The sequence below is a fragment of the Tamandua tetradactyla genome, chromosome 1 (assembly GCF_023851605.1).
Source record: "Tamandua tetradactyla isolate mTamTet1 chromosome 1, mTamTet1.pri, whole genome shotgun sequence".
NCBI classification, from domain to species: domain Eukaryota; kingdom Metazoa; phylum Chordata; class Mammalia; order Pilosa; family Myrmecophagidae; genus Tamandua; species Tamandua tetradactyla.
In genome coordinates, this window is record NC_135327.1 from 99,698,008 (window position 1) to 99,722,931 (window position 24,924).

The following is a 24,924-nucleotide window of genomic DNA, read 5'->3' on the forward strand; positions in this document are numbered from 1 at the left end:
ACTTACTCTATACTGGTACCAAAACAAAAAGGCACCTTTCACCTGAACTTATTTTCAGTTTATAACTGTAGATTTTAAAGGGGCATCCTAGGCTGCCAGATAATCCTACTACACTTTCCTAGCAAATTCAGGTCCTCAATCACCTAGAGGATTATTTCACACCTATTCTCTCTTCAAGTCAACTCCACCCCCATCCTATATTCAGTTAATATCTTGCTACTTCATAGAAAGAACCAATACAATCAGATCAAATCTACCCCATGTTGCTGCTCCACACTTCATCACTTTACCTTCGTATACTTTTGAAAAGGGGAAAGTAATGGCTAATTTATATTGACTACTTATGGTTTACCAAGTACTATTCTGAACAATTTATATGTATGATCTTATTTAAACCTCACAACAGCTAAATAAGGTGGGTATCATTCTCCCACTTGCACAGAGCTGAAATTAAGAACAGTTGAGTAGTAAACCCAGGGAACTGAGCTAATAATTACTGGAGCCACATATGGTACCTTTCCTTCTGTAACACTGGATAAACTGTCTACCCTCCCAATCAACAGCCATCCCTCCAAAGGCAAATGGGACCTTTGTCCTAGGTCCCATTGCTTCTAACCTCCTACCCCAGTCACTGTCTTCATTTTCTTTGCTGGCATCAGTCTCTTTTCCCCTCTTTCACCTTTCCTGTTGGCATCTGGACATGCCTAAGGGCAGCCAGGTTTAACAACAAAAGCAAAAGACCTCTGTTCTAGTTTGCTAGCTGCCAGAATGCAACACACCACAGACAGATTGGCTTTTAATAAAAGGGATTTATTTTTTAGTTCTTCAGAGGAAAGGCAGCTAACTTTCATCTGAAGTTCTTTCTTATGTGGGAAGGCTCAGGGTAATCTCTGCTGGCCTTCTCTCCAGGCCTCTGGGTTCCCCCTTTCCCCAGGGTGATTCCCTTCTGCATCGCCAAAGGTCTAGGCTGAGCTGCAAGTGCTGAGATGAGATATGCCAAGCTGCTTGGGCTGTGCTACATTGTGGTCTCTCATTTAAGCACCAGCCAATTAAGTCAAACGTCATTCATTGCAGCAGGCACGCCTCCTAGCTGACTACAGATGTAAATCAGCAACAGATGAGGTTCATGTACCATTGGCTCATGTCCACAGCAACAGAACTAGGTGCCTTCACCTGGCCAAGTCGACAACTGAATCTAACCACCACAACCTCCTTGACCCCACATCCTCCATCAGATAATTTAACTTTTCTGCTAATTTTCCTGGTGGAAATCCTCGGAAAAGTTGTCTGTAATTGATGTCTCTATTTCTTCTCATCTTGTTGCTGAATACAGGTGTATTTATACCTTATACCACTATTGTAGAGAACGATAATGTTTAGTAATCTTGCCTGGAATACTGGAGCTTTTCCAAGCTTTACATTCAGATGTATTTGTTTGTTTGTTTGTTTGCTTAGATAAGGAGTTTTCACCTACTACTACCTGCATTACAAACTAATTCTACCGCAGTTAACCATGCATTCTCCTCCAGCAGCACCTGTGATTCATGGGCTAGATCCTTGTAGTCTCTCATCTTCTCTCATCATTTTCAATGTTTGAACCTGTACTCTGAGAGTGACCTCCCAGGTTCATCCTCTACCTCAGCGGTTTTCAATGTTCTGGAGAAACTTCAGCAAAGGTTCTAAAGAACCCCTTTAGGAGCCACTATTAGGGTCAAGGATGGAAGTGAAACTCCACATTTATCACCTTTATTTGGTGAGATTGTATGTATGCTTTAATTACAGAAAGGATCCACAGCTTTTAAAAAACATTTCAAAACTACTGCTATGTATTACTTGCTCAATTTGTTCTTTTCTGCCTTCAGTACAGGTTTTGGTTTGACTACTATGTTTTTGTTTCAATAACCCCCTTTAAAAAGCTTCTTGTTCACAGAGGCACTTTCTTCTTATATATCAAAAACCACCAAGCAAATATCTTCTAAAATTTTCTTCTGATTCCTTTAGTATCATCTTTCATCTTTCATTGGTTTCATCTATCTTCAAAACATTACCTCCCTTCCTTGGTGCTGCATGAGCTGTTGTTTTATTTGTTGGTTTACTTATTAGCTGGGAGGATCTCTTCAGGCCTCATTTTGACAAAGAGATGGTACAAGTGTGCTCCTCACAGCTGTCACCTCCAGAGCTGGAAACACTCCACATCAAATATGAAGCCAAGTGCAAGCTGATGTGCACAGATCTTACCCAATTCCCAACTAGGTCAGTCAACCAGTGTCCTTTACCAAACTGAATAGAGGAATGCCCCCCACAATTTCCTAGTCATGAAGAAAAAAATGCAGTTCCCAGGGAAATTGAGGTCATCTGTGGGCCACTCTTCTTTAATGAGAAAAGTAATGAAAGGAAAATATCCCCACTCCTGAGTTCTCAACCAGGGGCCTCTGGAGTGTCACATTTGAAGAATGAAATGTCCCACCTTTTATTCCCAGCCACATTATATCAGAGAAAGAAGAGCTGCTACTTATAATGGAGACACAATGCCTTACTCTTTCACAACTCTCTGCTTTTGCACATGCCTTATATGCTGGACTGTCCTGTCACACCTGACCCACCCACCCAACTCCAGGTAATCCTCCAAAGTTTTGCTCAGTGGTCCCCTTCTCTGTGAAGACCTTCTGAGCTAGACCCTCATTCAAATAGAACAAATCTATCCTACTTCTCTCCTTATACACACTTTTCTGTACTCTTTCTTAGATTAAATATGTCTCACCTACTAGACTGTAAGTCTCTTGAGGCTAAGAGAATCAGTACGTAGCAGGGCACCTATCCAATGGTACAGAATCAATAAATGTTATCTGGACTAAAGGGCTAGGATGCAAAGATATATTCTAGCCACCTCTAGAAGTAGTTTTTGTTCAGAGAGAGAGGTTGTTGCTTGACTCCCTGATCTCTAGTACTTTCATGGGGAAGACTGAGGGTAGGGAACTAAGTGGTAACCTCTGAACACTGATGTAGCTTTAGTGCAGGAGCTACCCTGCTAGAGTTGGTATGGCTACAGTTTCTTAATTCAATCCTATAATCGAAAGGAAGCCATTGAAATTTCTCCTAGAACATGGTTGATTCTTATCTTTGACTTTCAGAACAACTTGAGCAAAGGAACTACATTGAATATCTGCATCTCTAAAAACTGGCATGGGACTTTGTACTTCACAGAACTGTAGATATTCATGGAATTAAATAATTACATGACCATATGCTTTCCAGGTGTTTAACAGGTATTTGGGGGAAGTCAATCAGGATGAGTAAGTGTAAAAACTGCATTTGAGCTAGAAAGGATACTTGAAGTAAGGGCAAAGAGACATAGAGATACTGCTTTCAAAGTGCAAGACCAAGCATTTAAAACATTTTATACTATCTAATGAACTGCTCAGAAACAGAAACAAAAATATGGGTGCTTTTGTTGTCATCATCATTATCCCCTGACTAAGTAAATGTTCTATCCATAAGCTAAATGTCCTTAGCAGGTGTTCTAGTTTGCTAGCTGCCAGAATGTAACACACCAGAGACGGATTGGCTTTTTATAAAAGGGAATTTATTTCACTAGTTCTTTAAAAGAAAGGCAGCTGGCTTTCAACTGAGTTTCTTTCTTACATGGGAAGGCACAGGATGATTTCTGCTGGCCTTCTCTCCAGGCCTCTGGGTTCCAACAACTTTCCCCAGGGTGATTTCTTTCTGCATCAGAAAGAAAGGCCTAGGCTGAGGTGCAAGTGCTGAGATGAGGTATGCTGAGCTGCTTGGACTGTGCTATGTTGAGCTCTCTCATTTAAGCACCAACCAATTAAATCAACATCAATCATTGTAGCAGGCACGCCTCCTAGCCAATTGCAGATGTAATCAGCAACAGATGAGGTTCACACGCCATTGGCTAATGTACACAGCAATAGATCTAGGCACCTTCACCTGGCCAAGTTGACAACTGAATCTAACTACCACAGCAGGATTTCCTGGCTATTCAATTATTTCCAACAGGGAAAAGGCCAGATATGTTTAGGCTGCTGTGCTAGTTCAAAAACATTTATGTACCCTAGAAAAGCCATATTTTAATCCTAATCAATCTTGTGGGAGCAATGGTTTCTTCTATCCTGACTCAGTACTATAGGTTGAAAAGTTGAATAGGTTATCTCCACGGAGATGGGACTCAATCAATTGTGGGTGTTGAACTTGATTAGATGGAGACATGTCTCCACCCATTCTATGTGGGTCATAATTAGTTTACTGGAATCCTATATAAGAGGAGACATTTTGGAAAGAGACCCTTTTGAAAATGAGGAGAGAGCTGCAGAATAATGAGAGAATCACAGAGTCCACCAGCCAGCGAACTTTGGAGATGAGAAGGAGAACACCACTGGGCAAGTTTATGAGGCAAGAGACCTGGAGAGGAAGCTAGCAGACATCACCATGTTCACCATGTGCCTTCCCAGTTGAGAGGGAAATGCTGAGCTCATCAGCCTTTCTTGAGTGAAGGTAACCTCTTGATAGTGCCTTGGTTTTGGACATTTTTATAGACTTGCTTTAATTTTGATATTTTCACAGCCTTAAAACTGTAAATTTATAACTTATTAAATCTCCCCTTTTAAAAGTCATCCTGTTTCTGGTATATTGCATTCCAGCAACTAGCAAACTAGAGCAGCTGTCCTTACACAAAATCACCAATAATCTGAACTTTTCTGATGGAGACTCAATCTTTTGCAAGATAGTCTTTTACCATGTGTACAGAATCACATCCATTCAAATCAAAAGCCATTTTGTACGCCATTCATGTTCTTTGTAATCTTTAGGGGCTTACGAATTTGTGCTAGAAAGTTGGATAGACACTCTTCATTTGTTCACACAGTACTAGTGACTGAAAATTATGTGGTGTTTTTTAGCATATCTTAAGATGATGTCTTACTTGGTCTGCTGGGTGGATCCAACCCAATCAGCTTTGCTTATGAGAGTTAGGCCAGGTCTGCTTCTTTCTTTGAAAACAATGTTTAAGTATGTGGGCTCTAATTCTTCAGTGCACCCAGTGGGTGCACCTCTCCTCAAGTTCCCTCTGAGCTTATATTGTTTGTTCCTTCCAAATTCTCCTCCTTCTCCTGGGATGCTGGTGAGGATCTCTTACCTTCTCTGCTACCCTCTTTCATTCACTGATCCTCTGAGGCCCAGAATGACCTTTCTGATTGCAGAAGTGGCACTGCTCACTCTCCACTTCCTTTCTCCCATGCAGAAGCAATCAGGAAACTTACAGTTTGCCCCACCTGTAAGTGGAAGGATAAGTAGGTTCATTTCAAGAGAGATTGTGCGAAGAGACCCCATTTCACCTCCAGTACAAACCACCTTCTCAAATTCAGCTTTCCTAGGAGACTGTGAGCTAGAGAAAGCTGGCTGGTTCTCCATTTCTACCCTCACATAACAACTAGTCTCTTACGTTGGCCAAAGACAGAAATGGAAGAGTGTTCAACTAATTATCAAATCCCTACAAGCAATCATATCATTGGGTTGATAATCATTTCTCCTAATTTCTTCTGATTCCTTCTTCCCACTTTCTGACTAGAGAGCTCAAGAGGGTCCCTATTTGCTTTGTTTTTCTGTTGGTTTCCAGCCCACTTTGCAACTTCCCATCCACCTGTGGCACAGCTCCAACCCAACTACATTTTCAGCAGCTGGACTGGGGACTAAACAGACACACACACAATGAAATGCCCAGCTAGAGGTGTTCCACCAGTCATCATCTTGTTTTCTAGACCTGCGAGTAGGATAACAAGGGACAACAGTTTTCTTTACTAAAATAAGTCCAATACCACAAAACAGATCTTTGAGTTCAGGTATCAAATACATTCCCACTTATCTTCAAAATTTAAAAAGAGGAAAAAACTTAAAAAAAACTGATATGATACAATAAAAGTACATATCATCATCAATTAAATATTCTTATCAAAATATTTTAATCCAAATCTATTAGTCAAGATTCTAGACCTAACTTCCAATTTATAGCAAATACAAGGACCAAGGAAACAAGATGCACAAACCCAGAATCTATAAGATGACCAGGTTGTTTGTTGAAGTCCTGAAAACCTGAGATGTAATAACTAAATTCAATGTATGAATTTAGTCTGGAATCTGAGTCAAAAAAATATAAGAAGTTGGGAGCTGGGGGGAGGAAGCTATAGAAGATATTCTTGGGACAACAGGTAAAATTTGCATGTAAACTTTATATTAAATAGTATTATGAAATCACTATTAATTTTCTAAAATAAGGAAATATAAGAAGAGCCCTTATTCTTTGGATAAGAAGATACAAATTACATTCCAAGTGCACTGCGCCCAAAAAAACAAAAAACAGAGTTGGGTATTCATTCCATTACTCTTTAAATATCTGTATGTTTGAAATTTTTTAAAAGTCAGAACAGACATTCCCCAAGCATCCCTATAGATCAGAAGAAGGATTAAAGGAGAAAGAAGAGATTTAACAGAGAAAATGGGATTTAACAAATAAGTATGACTGGTAAATTACTATATTAATATTCCTTCTAGCCTCCAATGTTTTGGAGTAGCTAGAAGGAAAAATCTATGATGGAATGGTAGCCCATGACAAACTCTGGGATCTGTTCTGTAACTACCAGTTGAAGAGCGCTTTGAAAACTCATGCTTTGTTCTTTCTTTGCTTTGTACATATGTTATATTACACACACACAAAAAAAAGTTTCAAAAAAAAGTTGAGGAAAAGTACTTAGAAGGAGCCCAGGTTTGTCTGAATGTTCTGGCCACCAACAAACCACACCAAAACAAAACAGAGTTTGTCAGAGTGCTGAGCTCATAATCACACAAATATGAGGAGCTTCCAAACTCGAGACTTCATGGAAGCTTCACACAGGGACCCAGAGCCCTTCCTGTTGACTCCACAGAATATTGCTGATCTTCCTTCCCAATTCTGACTTCATCCTTCCCTCTCCACAAGATGTTCACACACCTGTGTTCTCACAGTTCCTTCAGCCTTGATTCTTCCATAGCTTTTGGTTGGGGCAATAAATGCTTCTCCTTGCTTCCATTTTTTTAAAACACCAGTTTGAAGTAAGAACAGTGGAACATTTTTACTTGGTAATGTAAATTGGACAGCTTGCCAAAACTTTTAAAAATGAAATTTATGAATATCCCCCTAATCTCACAACCAGCGCAATATTCCACTCAGATAATTATCACTTCAACATTAGTCTCTGGGATTGCCTGGGGAAACTGAGAAAGCAGAGCACAGAGCCTGCTGGGTCTTTTAAATTGGACTGTCACATCCACAAACCAACCCCAGAGCAGTGTTTCCCGAACTGCTATCTCTATTTAAAATTAAAGATTTCTCATTCCCTTTTACTCAGTGATTCTGACTCAGCCAGTTCACAGTAGAACCTAGAAATCTATTTTTCCAAAGTTCCCCCAGATTCACTGCCCAGATAACCAACATATGTTCAAGAGAACATCCATGCACCAGTCCTCCCATAGACACACCCAGTTTCTTTTCTGATTGGATTCTGCTCCCTTTCCCCTCCCTGGCCCCATATGCTCTTAAGCCTCAACTTTGATTACCCACACACACAGTTGGTCTGGATCCTGCCTGCCCTTTGGCTTGTTGAACCTTGGGCACATCTGAGCATTTGGTGGCTTTTCTCATTCCTCCGTCATTCTTCCAGGGACTTGGGTGTAAACTCCCCACTCCAGCCTTCCCTACTCTCTAAGGCAAAGCTGGTCCCAAACACTCCTTCTCCACCTCAAGGGGAGAACGGCATTCTGGTAGAGCCCATCAATGGCCTTATAAAAACTCCAGCCCCAAAGCACAGGACTACAGGTAAGCATGAGGAAACAGGCTGAGGGCTGCTAATTTTTTACATTTAGCAGTTTAAACAAAACCCCAGTTTGTTTTTTTCTTTTCTTTACTCATGTAATACATGAATGTAAGCTCGTTGTAAAATAATTTAAAGCAACACTGATAAGCTAAAGTTACAACACCTCATTTCCAGTCCCCTTCCCCAGAAGTAACTGCTAGCACATCAGTTTGATGTACACCTTTTCAGGTGCTTTACACTGACATGGTTAAAAGTAAAATGCCCCCAGCATTGGACATTGCCAGGGAGGACCCCTTCCTGAGAAATGACAGGGACTTTCCAAAAGGCAAAACAATTGATCAACAGGGACAGAACCGTCCAAAACTAAAAATTGCAGTTTTAGTAATGCTTAGATACTTGTAGAGATATCTCCAGTAGATATAGCTTATCAGAAGTGGGTATTTCATATGAACAATTATACATCTGTCCCCCACTTCGTAAGATCGTCCTATATAAAGAGAAACCTAAATGTCAACCAACCATTGTAACTCCCCACTCGAAAATCCCCCAAGTGCCTTTATGAGTGGCTGTGACCAGATAGCTATTGAGATTCTCACTCTGACTTCCCTGGTTTGAGATGTCCCTGCTCGAGCAGTTTCTCTTTCAATAAACCCTTTTAAGTCTTTAACTTGTACATGATAAACTGTTTCTTTTGACAATATATACTAAGTTAAATGAGTAGTTCTCAGTGGAGGGTGACTTTGTCCCCCCAGGGACATCTGACAAGGTCTGCAGACATTTCTGGTTGTCACAATTGGGAAGACTCTGCTGGTATCTAGTGCTTAGAGGCCAGTGATGGTGCTACACCTCCCACAGGGTCTGGGACAGCCCCCATCACAAGGAATTATCCAGCCCCAAGTGTCAGTGGTGCCAAGGCTGAGAAACCCTGAGTTAAACCACATGAAACTGCCAGTGTCCAACCAATTTTGCCCTTGAAAAAAGCAAGTTCATGTGGTCCAACCTAATACAATTATACACTCATGAAAATAGATACTTTTGTTTTGTTTGTGGCTGTTTTTACTTAAACGCATTATACCATATGCCCCATTCCACTACTTCCTACAACTTTCTTTTTCCTTTAACAATAACCCTAGAAGATTCTCCATGTCCGGACCCAGAGCTCCACCCACTTCTCATTAGCTACTGCAGGCTAAACATTGCTGAGAAGGCTACCTGTGATCCTTGAATCAATCCCTCTAGGAGGGATATGAGATTGTTTCCGAATCTCCACTACTATAAACCATGCCGCAATGAGCATCCTAGCAACCTGGAGAACTGACCCTTCTCTTCTCAGGAAGGGCTGAGCACAGGCAATGCCCAGGATCAGAAAGGAAGAGGCCCATGGTGAAGAGGGCACAGCGGAGGCATGCAAGGAATCTCTCTCCCCAACCCACTCCTTCCTTTCTTACTTCCTTGGCCCTCCTCAAGCACGGGTTGTCCCAGCTCACATGGCAGCCTGTCTCCGGCTCAGCACTGGCCGTTCCACTCCAGGAGCATTTACAACCTAGCAGTGTGAGTTCTGAAACCTGTTTGTTAGACTCTCCACCCTGCTATTCTCTTGGGCTGAATAAAGGGCTCAGGTAATGATTTACACTGCTCGCCTGCTGTCTCTCTGGGAGCTGCTGGGAGTTTCTGTCACACCTCTTTGAAACCTCCCCAAATGTCAACATATCACTCAGTAAAACAAACCCCCCACATTTTCTAAGCCTGCAAAGAACCATAGCCAGAAGAAATCTTTGCTTTTTCTCCAATGGTTTAAGGGTATTAATTACCATGGAAAACGGCACCGGGACTGTTCAGGGACAGAAAGACACCCCTCCCCACGTGTTCTGAGAGAACAGCATATTGTCATCTGAAAGAGTAATTTATTTCCACATAATTGGCTGTATAAAGAGCATCTTCAGTGTCTAATTCCCTAAATAACTCAGGGCTTACTGTTGCCAGTGCTGACCCCACAGGGGAAGGAGAGCTGTAATTAATTGACTCATTTATGATTAATGCATTCCAGTTTTCCTTTGCTGCCGCTCTGTGAGGAGAAAATTGTCCAGCCCTCTGACTCCATTCCCAAGGACTTAATTCATTTAGAATAAATAAAGAAATCTGGCTGACAAGCAAGAAGCTGGTGCTGACAGAAGACCTCTGGAGGCCACACCCTTCCTGTGAGTCCTGCCCAGCTCAAAACGCCATCTGAACAGAGGAGCTTTGCTCAGCTCTCAGCAAAGATCCTCAACTCCTGATTTCAGATGACTGCCTTTTTCCTGGTCTATTTAACTACTTGGATATCTAGGAAGGGAGGGAGGGAGAGGGAGAGGAAGGGGGGTAGGGAGAGAATAAAAAGGAAAAAAGGGAGAAAAGAAGACCCATGAAAGCATTTTAAATGGTTCCTACCTCTCTACACCTTGAATCAAACCTGTTTTAATGAGAAAAAACTATGATGTAAAACAGGCTACAACATTATTTCCTGGCTATTCATGGGTGTTTCTTGAATACCTTGTGGCATCTTTTTAATTGCTTTTGTTTGAGTTCAAATTCATGAAAAAGAGTAACCTGAGAAGCTCAACATACATCTTCATTCATCCAACATGATGCTTTTAAGCAAGGCTAGGTAGGAAGCATTTTCCTTTTTCAACCTGTCTACATCAAAACTAAGTTGTCCTGTGTACTCCATTTTCTCAGTCTTCAAGAGAATCAAATTCATAATCAGAAAATTGTGCTGCCCATACCTCCCAAAATGACATATTCACCTGTTGCAAGTTACTTAATTCCAAGGGGATCACATATTGGTGTCTTTAATGGGACATCCTCCTACTTCAGACAAATCCCACAGAATTTCCTGGCATTCTATTTCCATAGCCATCACTCTATTTGCCTCCCAACCCTGACTCCCTCGGGTCTCTGATGCCTGGGCCGGATTTTAGTTTTTATTCACTTCCTCACACATCCTGGACAATCTCGGCATGAGCTCATGGTATCAAGAAGCAGCAGGTGAAGTCTTCCAGAAAAGCTTGCAGTTATAGCATCTCACGAACACCTAAAATACAATAACTTCAGCTGAATAGTACTTCACTGGCCTTGGCTGATGCTTTCAGTTAATATCCCAGTGAGGAACATGTCAGGTAATTTGCAACCTGCCTCAAGAAGTCTACTTAGATGTACTATGATTTACATTTTACAGATGAGAAAACTGGGGTTCATGCAACACCATCAATGTCACAAACACATTGCTACCAGACCACCCAATTTGTGATGCTTTTTTGTCACTACTGAGTCAATAAGAAAGTGAGCATGTGTGAGTTGAGGAATCAAAGAGGTAAGGAGCGAAGGCATGAGCTGTGCCTCAGTGCACAGACTCCAAAAATTAGTAATGCTTTGGGATCCCAGACAATCGAGTTCCAAGGACTCCTGGATCTTCGCCTTGGGAAGATGGCAACACGCATGGTTTGAAAGAACTGGACTCCTAGTAGGTGCCCCAAACCCTTGGCAGAGCCATTGTCATCTAACTACAGCAGAAGCCTCCAAATAACAGCTGCACATGAGAATCACCCGGGGTAACAGGTAACAAATACAAATATAACATCCTCAGAAGATTCTGATTTAATTAGTCGTGGGTGTAGCCCAGGCATCAGAGCTAATTATAAATCTCCCAGGTGATTCTCCTATTCTGCCAGGCCTGAGAACTATCAATCTGCAATCACCCTTGCTTCACAGGTACCGTTACTGGCCAGGAATGCTCCTCACTCTCTCCCCTCTACCTCTCCTGGCACATATCCTCTCCGGTTCCCTCTGACAGTTGATTCCTTCTATAAGACATCTGAAATCATCCTCTCAAGATTCTTTCCAATTAATAAATATAAGTTTTTTCACAGGGAGTGGGGACCAGCAAAAGGACTGTGGACAAAGAGAAGTTGTGTATTATTATTTACCACTGAAAATTTATTTAGCACCCACAATGTGCTGGAATAATGGATTTCAAGATTGCATTATCTGGTTTTCAATTGCTATGAACACAGTCATGCAGTGTTTTATTCCTCTATTTAACTGCCTGTGAAGTTAATAGGTAGAGGCAATGCTGGAGTTGAGCTGGTTCAACTCTGAACTCAATATACAAGTTCTAAAGAAAGGAGCAATCGCGGCCTCTAAGACAGCAAAAATCCAATTAAGTATCACTTTCCCCTGCTGCTACATAGATTTAACCCCTGGAAGTAATGTTCACGACCCCACATGTACTCCAGGACAATCACCATGGCCCTTTTAGTGAAATTACAACCCAGCCAGCAATTAAACAGAAAGTGCAAGAATTTTAACACAATCCCCTAGCTTTTAGTTGTCAAACAAAATATTATGACAGGCAGAAGGTGATGAGAGCCAGACAAAAATTTAAAAAAGAAAAATGTGCCATCCTTCTGTTTTCTTGTGCAAAGAGACAGCATTCAAGGTCAGCAAAACAGATTATACAGATATTTTCCCAAAAGATGTGCCATTAGGAATCCAGTGCCCCAGCCTGGATGTCCCTCTACATATTCTCCACTGTAATTAAGATATATATTTTTTTCTGGACTTTGGGAGTTGCTAACAGACAGCTCAGCTGCCAGCAAAGTGTAAATTGCCACTGGCAGGATACTCAATGTTAGACGGTGCCCCAGGCAATGCCAAGCTGTGAGCTACACTTTGGGACCTAGGCAGACTACAAAGCAGGATGTTAAACAGTTTCAAGACTCATAAAAACTGGCATTTGATTTAGATTGCTGTCTTTTTTTTAAATATGGGGATAAAAGGGTCTTTCCAAGACTGAGCAAACTCACTTACCCCATCAGACCATTGCTGTCAAAATCCCCAACTTCCTCAGGAAACTCTTCCACGGACTGATTTAGGATGATCCAAAGCATGGGCCTGATGCCTCAAACCATGAATGAGAGGAAGACACCGTGACATAATTGAAGAACTCTCCATTGCCAGACAAATTTGAGGATCATACTCTTGTTACTGAGGAAGACTGAGAAAGCCCTTTCTTCCTGCGCCCCTCTGTGCTCTGCAGCCAGCAGCTGGTTTTGGCATGTAAGCCAAGGAGAAACTTCAAGAACACACGCTGTGAGGAGCACTCGTCATGAAGAGGAGACCTCTTCAGCCACACCTGCTCACAAACAGGATAAGGAATGCCAGCCAGCATCAGAAAGTGTTCTTTGGGGGTTGCCAGACCTTGAAGAATCCAAACCCAATCACAGAAGTGCCAACAACATCACTAAACAGGGCGGTGCTCCACTTGGGCTAGCAGCAGGGAAGTTGTCCCACAGCATTCACCTCAATGCAGGTTAAAAATGAGAAAGGAGATTTCCCAGGTGAGTTTCCTCAGAAGAGCCAGATATTGTCCCTGGAGCACAAGCATTGCTTGGGTTGTGGGTGTCTGAGCCCAGCCTTGGGGAGAGCGACCTCCAGCATGCACAAGGGTGCCTGGCAGGAGCCCGAAGAAAGAACCACATGGAGACCTGGAACACACAAGCCCATGCAGACCCTGCCTCCAGAACGGCCCCATACCACAGAACTTTAAGTCACTTCTGCAAGTCTAAATGTCTCTTACAAAACATTATTGTCTTATAGGACAAAATCACACATGATAGGAGGTGCCATCTGACTAAAACTTGTCTATATTTACCAGCAGGAAAATATCTACCAGCCAAGTGTGCATTCTAGCACCTTTCCCAGGTGTGGGGAAGGGGTGGGATTTCTCTATCAGAGAGATAGAAAACCCCAGAGACCCGCTGGGGTACACATAGTCCACTAGAGAGTCATTCCCATGTTTAATCTCCCAAGGTGTTGCTTCAGCAAATTTGCACAAATAAATCCCATTTTGATCACTGGATTTCCAGAGTGACTTTCATTGGTGCTACAAATCACAAGATCAAGAATCCCCCAGCTCACAGCTGGCTGTTAGTATCAGCTCCTTACTCTATCCGCCAAGTGACTTCTTCTCCACTTAAACAACTTCATAAACAATTTCAATTTAAACAATTTCTACTGCTTAGGAACTTCTATAACAAATTATATTAAAATGCAAGCTGGCCTCACTTTGTTCAATAAGTTCACTCCATGTCTCCTTGAATTTCCATTACTGTTTTAAATACTATTATTCTCAATCTTCAATTTGTGATCTCTGCTTAACTTTAGTTTTCAGCTTTGGGCCTCCACATTACTGTCTACTTCTCAGACAAGAGGAAAATGAAGGCTTGGATGCATTAAGGAGGTCCTCTTTGAAGGATTTCTGGAGAGCACCTTAAAATGTCATTTTGTGGCATGCATATTCACACATACACACACACAAAGTATATGGGTCCCATTTATTAACTCTATTATTTTTCTCACATTGCAGTCCTCTAGTCTTCTCAGAAACCAGTTCTTCTGAGAAAACTTAATTTCAGGGGCGGGCTCCTAAATCCTTTGAAAAACTTTTTTACTAATTTATTTATTTTTGGTTCAAGTTCCATTTGTTTGCTTAGTGCCAAAGGATGATGCCTAATTCTTCACTACTTTACAGTTTCATCATTTCTGGCATGCAGTCTGGCAGCAACAAAGAGAAATATTCCTAAAAGTTTTCATATAAATGCATCTCATCACCCACTTGATCTGATTTACATTTGTCTTGCTTCCCAGGGATCCCAACAAATCCTTCTCAAAGTTGAATGGCTTTTCTTAGCAGATTTGAGTTCAGTTTCTAAAAATCTCTATCCCTTGATCTCCCCAGTAATCCATCATCCTTCTCCAGCCAAGGCTGCACCACCTTCCAAACCTTGTCAGTGTAATTAGACATCTGTCTAAATAGGTTTCTTAATCGTCTATCATTCACCATGTCAATAGGAGCACCTACCCTATTTGAGATATGCAAAGTCTTCAGTCTGCTTTTCCTAAAGTTGTGAGGATTCAGGTAAGTGGTAAAATTTATCTCACTTATTCATTACAAAGAAAAAGGTGTGTAGGGAATACTGTCATGGTGTTATATATGAAGTTAACTGAGGGTCCAAAGAAGAAAATTCACTTTCCCAGGTATTATGGGTTGAATAATGTTCCCCCAAAATATATTTTCAAGTCCAAACCCTTCGTCCCATGAATATGACCTTATTTGGATGGACATAGGGTGTTTGAAGATGTTATTAGTTAAGATGAGGCCAAATCCTCATCTAAGATGATTGGTGTCCTTGTATGAAGATAAAGGAGAGAACATCATGTAATAGCACAGACAGAGGTCAAAGTGCTAAAGCTGCAAGCTACGGAATGCCAAGGATTGCTAGCAGACCGCCAGAAGTTAGAAGCAGCAAAGAAGAATGCTTCCCTACAGGGTTCAGGGGGAGCATGGCCCTGCCAAAATCTTGATTTCAGACTTCAAGCCTCCAGAACCTTGAGACAATAATTTCTATTATTTAAGCCACCAAGATGTGGCATTTTCTTACAGCAGCTCTGGGAAACCAAGATGCTGAGGTAATAAAGCCAGAATACAAATCCAGGCAGTGGAATCAAGCCTTGCATTCTTAGCTTCTAGCTTGGATACTGTCTAAGTTTCTAGAACTGCTGCAACAAAGTCCTACAGACTAGTTTTGACTTAAACAACAGAAATTTATTTGCCTCACAGTTGTGGAGGCTAGAAGTCTGAAATCAAGTTATCAGCAGGGCCATGCTTCCTCTTAAAGGGGAGAATACATTCTATGCTTCTTTCCTGCTGGTATGTGGCCAGCAATTCATGGTGTTTCTTGGCTTGTGGCACCATAACTCAATCTCCACCTCTGTCACAGGATCTTTTCTCCCTCCACCCCCACCCCCACCCCTCTCTCTCTGTCTCTGTTTTATTGACTGTGTCCCAATTTCCTATGCTTAAAAGGACATCAGTCATATTGAATCAGGGTCCACCCTAATCCAATTTGGCCTTATCTTAACTAATAACATCTTCGAAGATAATCTTTGCAAATTCATAATCACAGGATCAGGAGTTAGGGCTTAAATCGCTGTTGGTGGGGGCAGAATTCAAATACCATGATTGGGAAGGATCGGAATGCTTAAGTGATCAGATCAACCAACTATGGAAACTATTGAAATAAGTTTTGGGATTGTCCAAATACCCAAGAAAACATCCATTCAAGGCAACTCCAAGGAGGCATACTCAGACAGGATGAAGAAGCTAATACTCAGTAACTGCATTGTACTCCAGAAAGAAAAACTATTCAGACAAAAAGAGAATGGTTACATCAGCTTGTTATTAGTAAAAAGAATTCCAAAAGGAAAGCATCATCAGCGTGCAGCCAGCCTTATCCAGGGAAGACACTGCCAAGGCCCAGAACTTCAAATGTTCAAGAACATGAGTGTGGCAGGCCATAGTGGACAAGAGTGCAGGCAGGCAGCAGCAGGCAGCATCCAGACCAGCCTGGGAGCACTTCACATGTGGGTCAGAGCCACCCCAGCACCACCCAGAGATAGGCAGGAGCTACCCCTCAAGGAGCAGGAGTCCTCCTCAGGAAACCAAGGCCAGAATGGTTGGGTGAGAATTCCAGGTGCTGCAAAAGGCATTTCACATGTATTATCTCATTTAACCACTTCAACAACCCCAGTGTGGTAGTAGTTAGGTTCAGGTGTCAACTTGGCCAGATGATGGTGTCCCATTCTGCTGCGGACTTAAACTATCAGTGCATGAATTTCATCTATGGCTGATTAATATCTGCAGTCCACTAAGGGGCATGGCTTCTGCAAATGAGTGACATTTAATTTAATCAGCTAGAGGCTTAAAAGGAGAGGTCAGAAGAGCCCAGCACAACTCAGCTCAGAGCTCAGAGCTCAGATCCACACAGACTCAGATGTTTGGAGATGCAGAAAGGACCCACCCCAGAGAAATCCATTTGTACCCAGAAGCAGAGAGAAGGACAGCATTGTTGTGTGCCTTCCCACATGACAGAGAAACCCAGAGGAAAGCCAGCTGCCTTTTCTCTGAGGAATTGTAAATTTGTAATTAAATAAATCCTCTTTATAAAAGCCAATCCATCTCTGGTGTATTGCACTCCAGCAGCCTCAGCAAGCTAAAACACCCAGGAAATATTCTTATTCCCGAATTAGAGTGCTGTTACCTAAGTTCACTCAGATAAGAAATGGCTGAAGGCAAATGTAGAGACTGAGTCTCAAGAAGCAAGAGAGGTTCAGGCCCCACAATCAGGAGCCCTAACAACAAAGCCAGCCTGACCTGGTGCACCCTTGCACTGACCCAGAGCAGTGAGGCTCAACCATGCAAGCACCGTAGAATCACCTGGGGTTTTTTAAAACTACTGAGGTATGGGTAGTCCCCACCCAGAGATTCTGATTTAAATGGTCTGGGTGAAGCCAGAGCTCCCCAGTGGTTCTGATATGCAGCCACATTGAAAAAAACTGAAACACTGGATAAGACTGACCTCCAGAAGCTGTGAGAGGCTGTCCTCCACCAAAGAGCTCCAGCCTGGGAGGGAAGAAGAGTATGTGAGGGCAGAGAGCCAAGGTGGTAAAGAATAAAAGATTCATAGCCCAGAGCTTTAATTTTCCTTCCTTCCCAAACTCTTAAAAGGCATGGCGAGAAATATTCATTAAAACAGAGATACCACGTGTGCCTACCAAAGTAAAGTGTTGTACCATGAACTTCCAACCTTTCCAGAAGGGGACTTGGCAATCCATATCATGAGCTTTAACAGTGGCAATAGTCCTTACATATGCATAAAACACAAGTAAAGAAGGATATGCGCCAAAAGGCAGTGGCTTCCACTGGGTGGGAGGATTTCAGGCAATTTTACTTCCTTCTGTTATCATATATCTATGTGTTCTGTCTTTTACTCATTGCGCATGCTTGCTTTTGGAGAAATAAACAAAAAAAGGAAAAATAACATTTGACTAAAAGTTTTGCATCTTCAACATGACTGTTATACTTATGTAATTCCCACCCCCCATTTCCTTCCCACCACTGCAATTTTGCTTTCCTGAGCTCATAAGTCAAACACACCTTTCTTGGGCTCGTAAGTGTCAGGACTGCACATTGATCTCCTATAGATTCAAATACAGAGGCCTGCACTGTGTTTTGGATACTGCAGGACTCTCTCAAACAAGTGGATTTAGGGCACAGGAGTCTCTATTTCTCTGCATACAGATACACAAGCAAAACAAACAAAAAAAAGTCAGCGCATTTCATAATATATTGTTTGATAGGAACAGCTTCATTCTTTTTTTAAATCTAGAAATATGAGCATAGGGAAAACATTCAAACATTAATATTACAGATATCATCTATTCTAGAAAAAAGTAAAACTCCAAAATTTATATCCAAATTCCTTCACCACTTAGGAAAAAAAAGATTACTACAATACAGATAAACCCATTTAAATTTAATGCCCTGGTATGAAATTATTTTAATAAAAATAAATGACCAATTCCAAATTTTTAATTTAAAACTCTAGTTTGGGAAATTTAGTAATTTATTTCTTAAGCATGACTGCTAACAAAAACAAATAGTAATTTTCAACTTAATGAAATTGATTTGAATTCTGGAATGCAGAACCCATAGCACCTAATTCATGAAACTTCAAAAAGACAAAAAACAAATCGGTTGATCTACACATCCCAAATTTTTAAAACTTTCATTGTGGTAAAAAATAAATAACACAAATTTTGGCATTTTGATCACTTTAACCATACAATTCAGTAACATTAGTTACATTTACTATGTTGTGTTACCATCACTACCATCTATTACCAAAACTTTTTCATGACCCCAAACAGAAACTCAATACCCATTGAGCATTAACTCCCCATTCCCCCTTCTCCCCGGCCCCAGTAACCTCTAATCTACTTCCCCTGTCTATGAATTTGCCTATTCTAGGTATTTCATAAAAGTGGACTCATACAGTATTTGTCGTTTCTTGTCTGGCTTGTTTCACTCAGCAGGATGTTTTTTAGGTTCACTATGCCCAAACATTCATCCAGAGCATGGATTCTGGAGTCGGAGTTCTGATTTGAATTTGAGCTGTGTGAACTTGAACAAGTTAATTGATTTCTCTGTGCTTCAGTGGCTAATATGTAAAGAAGAAAAGTTACGCACCCCCCCTCCAGGCCCCCACCCCCACCCCAGGGCAAAGAGACAAGTTGTGTGAGTTGGTTGTGGGTTCCACCTCGATACTGCCACGTGAGAGCTGTGTAACCCGGGACTCATTTCGGCCTCTTCAATTATCAACAAAAGAGGGATCGTAACAATAAAAGTGCCCACTGAGCCAATGTATGAAAACTCTAAAGGGCTATGAAAACGTCAGCTAGAATTTTTAGAACGCTTTCAATCTCCTTCTGCGCCTGCCATACCCGATTCTTTCATCCCCCTCCAGGAGACCAAAACAGGGCGGTGCTGCCTGCATTTTTAGAGACGCAAAAAGGCTCAGAGCCCCCGACTCCCCTTGTCGCTGTCAAAACACGAGAGGTTTTGGCAGCATTTCAGCCTCGGGACGTGTGCGGAGCCCCAGGAGCCCCGCACACCGCAATCGGGTCCCGCCCCTGGGGGAGCTGCTCAACCCTGTGGCTCTTAAATAGAAACCCACACAATCCCATCCCGCTGCGCCACCCCGCCGGAGCGGGCACGGGAATGACAGCCACCACACTTGCGATCCCTAAAACATCCCCTCCTCTTCGAGGTCTTCCCAGCCATGCGTAGTTAAAGCAGATGTGCAACCTAGTCACATCCACTATTTTCTATTGGTAATAGCACATCAGTATCTTGTTTGCTCTAAGGATTATCTTGTTTGCTTATAGATTTATAGTCTGTATCCTCCACCCTGAAATGTTAGCTTCCTGAGAACAGGGGTTCTGTCTGTCATGTTTTCAACTATATCCCTAACTCCTAGAACAGTGTCAGGCATATTGGAATGCCCCAAAATATATGATGAATGAACAGCAAAGGAAAAAGGCTGGGCAGCTAAACACATTGGCCTTCTGAGTGAAGTTGTTGGATGCAAACCAATGCATTTTTAGGGGAACTAAATGACCCAGTTACATTTTAGTTAGAATCACAGCAAATTTACAAATTAGGAAACTGAAGGCTTCCCTCCATGGACTCTGCCTTCCTAATAAGGAAATGAGGGAATTGGACTTAATAAGGGATGACAGTCTCTTCTGGTTTAAACAAAAACAGAAAAAACTTCATGGACCTTGTACTCTAGCAAAGATGTCAGACCTTCAAGTAAATAATCACAATTGTGCTCAGTATTTGCACGGGATTTATAAGCACATCAAATAGGGACTTCACTGGGGCAAGGTCTGTGTGTGGACACAGAAGACTTCCCTGTGAAAGAGAGATTTGAAAATTTTGCTGAGACCTGAAGTAGCTGGGAAAGAGGGAATTGGAGCAGGGGAGGGGGGAGAGGCCATTTCCAGTAGAGTGGGCAGCATGTCAGAGAGAGCCCGCCTTTTAAATGGAGAAGGCAGCAGGTGGGGCTGGAGAGATGGGCAGGCCAGACTGCACAGGACGTTGTTGGTTATGCCCGAGGTGGACATATCTATAAGCATTGGGAAGCCTCTGGAAAGATGTAAACAGAGAGTGTCATTAAAAGACCATCTAATTGCAGGACTGAAAGAGTGGATCAGAAGACTATACTGAGGTTAGCAGATCAATTAAGGTTAAGGCAATGATCCCGGAACCAGATGGACCGTACCAGGGTGGCAGCAGTGGGGATGGGGAGAAACGGAGATTGAAGAGATATTTAGGAAGAAGAGTGGAAAGGATGTGGCAATGGTTGGGCTTTAGAAGTAAATGGAACAAAGCAGCCAAATATGACTCCACATTTCCTCCTCGAGCAACAGGATGGGTGCTATTTATTGAGATCAGGATACTAGAAAGAGAAATAAATTAGGAGGAAAACACAATGGTCTTGATCTGTGCTGGGTTTCTAAGGCATCCAAGTAGAGATGCCAAAGAGGCAGTTGTAAAACAGGGCTGGAGCTCAGAATGAAGGTCTGGGACAGAATGTCTCCGAGATGGTAAGATTAGTAGATTCTAGGAGCCAGTGTTAATCCAAAAGTCAGCAATTTGACCTTTAGCTCAGGGTGGGAAGAATCACAAACTTTCCCAAAAGCAAAAAGGTTAGAGGCGGTAACATGTATCCTATGTATCTAATACCAACCAGACAATGATTTAACCTAGGTTCTCCAGTGATAGCAAATGTCTTATTAAACCAAAGACCCACAGATGGTTGTAGAGTTTGGACTATGGCAGCTTCTACTTGTTGAACCAATGCTATGTGACAAGCACTATGAATTTCATTATCTGTAATAGAGTGATAATATCATGTCTCCCTCATAAGTAGTTGCTGATGTAGCACTCAGTTCATGTTACCTATAATTTTTAACAGCTTTTTTTAGATATAACTCACATATCACATAATTCACCCATTTAAAGGGTATAATTCAATGCTTTTAGTATATTCACAGTTGTGCATCCATCATTGTGCATCCATCACCACAATCAATTTTAGAATATTTTCATTGTTCTCAAAGGAAATCCCAACCCCCTTAACTATCTCCCTATTATCTCCCCAGCCTTAGGCAACTACTAATATGCTTTCTGCCTTTATGTATTTGGGTTGTCTGGGTATTTCATATAAATGGAATAATAGAACATGTGATCTTCTGTGACTGGCTTTTTTCACTTAGCATAATGTTTCATGGTCCATCCATGTCATAGCATGTGTGCTGGTTTGAAAGGATGTATGTCCCCTAGAAAAGCCATGTTTTAATCTAAATCCCATTTCATAAAGGCAGAATAATCCCTATTCAATACTGTATGTTTGAAACTATAATCACATCATCTCCCTGGAGATGTGATTTAATCAAGAGTGGTTGTTAAACTGGATTAGGTGATGACATGTCTCCACCCATTTAGGCAGATCTTGATAAGTTTCTGGAGTCCTATAAAAGAGGAAACATTTTGGAGAATGGAAGATTCAGAGAGAGCATAGAATGTTGCAGCACCATGAAACAGAGAGTCCATGAGCCAGCGACCTTTGGAAATGAAGAAGGAAAACGCCTCCTGGGGAGCTTCATGAAACCAGAAGCCAGGAGAGAAAGCTAACAGATGATGCCATGTTTGCCATGTGCCCTTCCAGCTGAGAGAGAAGCCCTGACTATGTTCGCCATGTGCCTTCTCACTTGAGAGAGAAACCCTGAACTTCATTGGCCTTCTTGAATCAAGGTATCTTTTCCTGGATGCCTTAGATTGGACATTTCTATAGACTTGTTTTAATTGGAACATCTTCTCGGCTTTAGAACTGTAAACTTGCAACTTATTAAATTTCCCTTTTTAAAAGCCGTTCTGTTTCTGGTATGGTGCATTCCAGCAGCTAGCAAACTAGAACAGCATGTATCAATGTTTCAGTTCTTTGTATTGCCAAACAGTATTCTACTGTATGGATATACCACATTTTGTTTATTCATTCATCAGTTTACAATGATGAATAAACATTTTGTTTATTCATTCATCAGTTGACAAACATTTGGACTGTTTCAGCTTTTTGGCTATTATGAACAATCCTGCCGTGAACATTTGCATTCAAGTTTTGGGGTGGATATATGTCTTCATTTATATGAAATCCAAAGTTCAATATTGGAATTGCTAGATCCTATGGTTATTCTGTTTCGTCTTTTGAGGAACTGTCAGATTGTTTTTGTCAGTGGCCATACCATTTTATATCCCCAGCAGTGAATAAATTTTAAATCTTTCCATATTTTCAACAACACTTGTGATTATATCTTATTTTTTAATTCTTAATTTAATTCTATTAAGTCCTAAATAGCACATTAGCAAATTAATTTCAGCACCAAAAATATGATACTAGTGGTGATGGTTTCACAGATGTATACATATGTTAAAACTTTAAATATATGCAATTAATTGTATGCCATTATAACTCAGTGAAGTTGTTTTTTAAAGAAAAAACTCAACTAGCAATAAAATATGGTTGCTTCTTTGTTATTATTATAAATAATTCACAGCAGAGATCCAAGACAGCACAGTAAGACAATAAAAAGAAATAAAAAGTTTGTCATTATTCATAGAAATAAATTTTTGATTTTTTTACATATGTTACATTTCATAATAAAAAAATAAGTAAATGTCTGTGCATCTAATTAAGGTGCCCCAAAGTAAATGAGCAAACACTGGCAAACCAGAAGGAAATAATACAATATTAGTGGGAGAATTCAACACACATCTCATTGATAAATAGAATGTCTAAACAGGATTAACAAGGAAACAGAGAAACAAAATAATATGACAAATAAACCAGATCTAACAGACATATATAGAACATAGCTACCCCAAAACAGCAGGATATCCCTTCTTCTCCAGTGTCCATTGAATTGCCCGTTGAATATTTTCCAGGGTAGACCACGTGATGGGGAATAAAACAGGTTTTAATAAATTTTAAAAGATTGAAATTATGCAAACAATGCTTTCACTGATAATAAAGGAGTGAAGCTGGAAACCATTAATAGCCATGGAATTGGAAATATTACAAATATATGAACGTTAAGCAACACAGTCAATTATATGTCTTTTTTATCTTAACCATACTAGTGGGTGTAAAGCAGTACCTGACTGTGGTTTTTATTTGCATTTCCCTGATGGCTAATAATACACCTATCATTTTAAAGTGTGGCTATTATTGTGCATGATTTTACTCAGTCCTCGTAACAACTCTGTGAGATAGGCACAAGGATTTTCCCCACTTTACACCAGAAGAAACTAAGTTTCAGAAATGTCAAGGGCTCACTCCACCTATCTGACTCCACTCTTAATCCCCAGGCAACAAGGTTCCACAAAGTTAACCTAGCAGATGGTCTTTTTCTTTCCCAGGGTTTAGGAAACAAGTTCCAAGGCAAAAGAATTAATCTCTGTGTTAAGCCTCCAATTATTCTGCTCACACTGTCATCTCATACTGAGAAATGGGGACTGGAGAGATGCCGTTAGCAAGAAAAGGTCTACTTTACAGTTATAGTGTGGAATTGCAAAAAATCAAACTGCTCCAGCCCACTACAGCATATGGTCCTATAGAGCCCAGGGCCAAAAACATGTCCTTATGTCTTATTTTCCAAACCTTCCCACACCAAGGGGCTAACAGACATCCTCAAGACCTCAATGTGCCAGTGGGAGACTGCCAGTTCCCTCACAGATGACATTGGGCAAGCAACTTAATTTATTTAAACTTCAGTTTCCTGAAGTGTTCATCAGGGCTAATAGCAGTATTACTTCATATCATAAAGATTTATTGTTATAGAGGACATAGTATAGACCAGGCACTGCTCTAAGCACTTTATATAGATTAACTCATTTGGTCCTTTCCACAACTCCATTTTATAGATGAGAGAGAGTTAAGCAACTTCTCCATGGTCACACAACTAGTAATGACAGGGCTGAGACTCAAACCCAAGCAATCTGAGAAAGACTTGCCATCAAACCATGCAGCATCTTCCTGACATGAGGATTAAATGAAATGATGCACGGACAGCATTTACCATACATGGGAAATGAGTAATTAATGCTAAGCCATTAGTTTATTGCAATCATCCTCACATTACTTAAAAAACCAAAGCAGAAGATGACATTTAGAGCTGAGATGTTATAGCACAACTCTGAAGAGCAGTCTACAAGCTTTATTTAGAACTGTCTTATAAAAAAAGAAATACTACTTACAAGACAGGATCTTAAAATTTATCCTAGAGGGATGGCATCTTTTTAAGCATTCCATTTACGCAAGCAGCTCAATAAATGCCTAGGGAGCTGATTGACACTGCAGAGCCACCGCTGCGGAAATTGCCCCATAAAAGCCCCCGAAACCATGTGCAGCCCAGGCAGTGGGAGATCGTCAGCATGCTCACCCTTGCAGTTTCTGCCTCTCTATATAGGGAATTTGAGAAATTGCCACATCCTGTTAAAAAGAAGAAGAAAATAAAACTAATTAGAAAAGTCTTACATAGCAATTTGAAGTCAACTTTT

General features: G+C 41.1%; 1 long non-coding RNA gene across 2 annotated transcripts in view; it reads right to left on the bottom strand.

The window, feature by feature from the left end:
- LOC143650591 (uncharacterized) overlaps positions 1-24,690 on the bottom strand; it is a 51,042-nt gene extending 26,352 nt beyond the window's left edge. The window contains exons 1-2 of one of the 2 annotated variants that reach the window (XR_013159612.1): positions 24,622-24,690; positions 5,156-5,291 (exon numbers count right to left, since the gene is read on the bottom strand). This is a non-coding gene — a long non-coding RNA (uncharacterized LOC143650591). Of the gene's footprint in view, positions 1-5,155; positions 5,292-9,313; positions 9,389-24,621 lie in introns of those variants that run through there. The other variant, XR_013159611.1, reaches the window with a different exon arrangement.
- Positions 24,691-24,924: the final 234 nt, after the last annotated feature.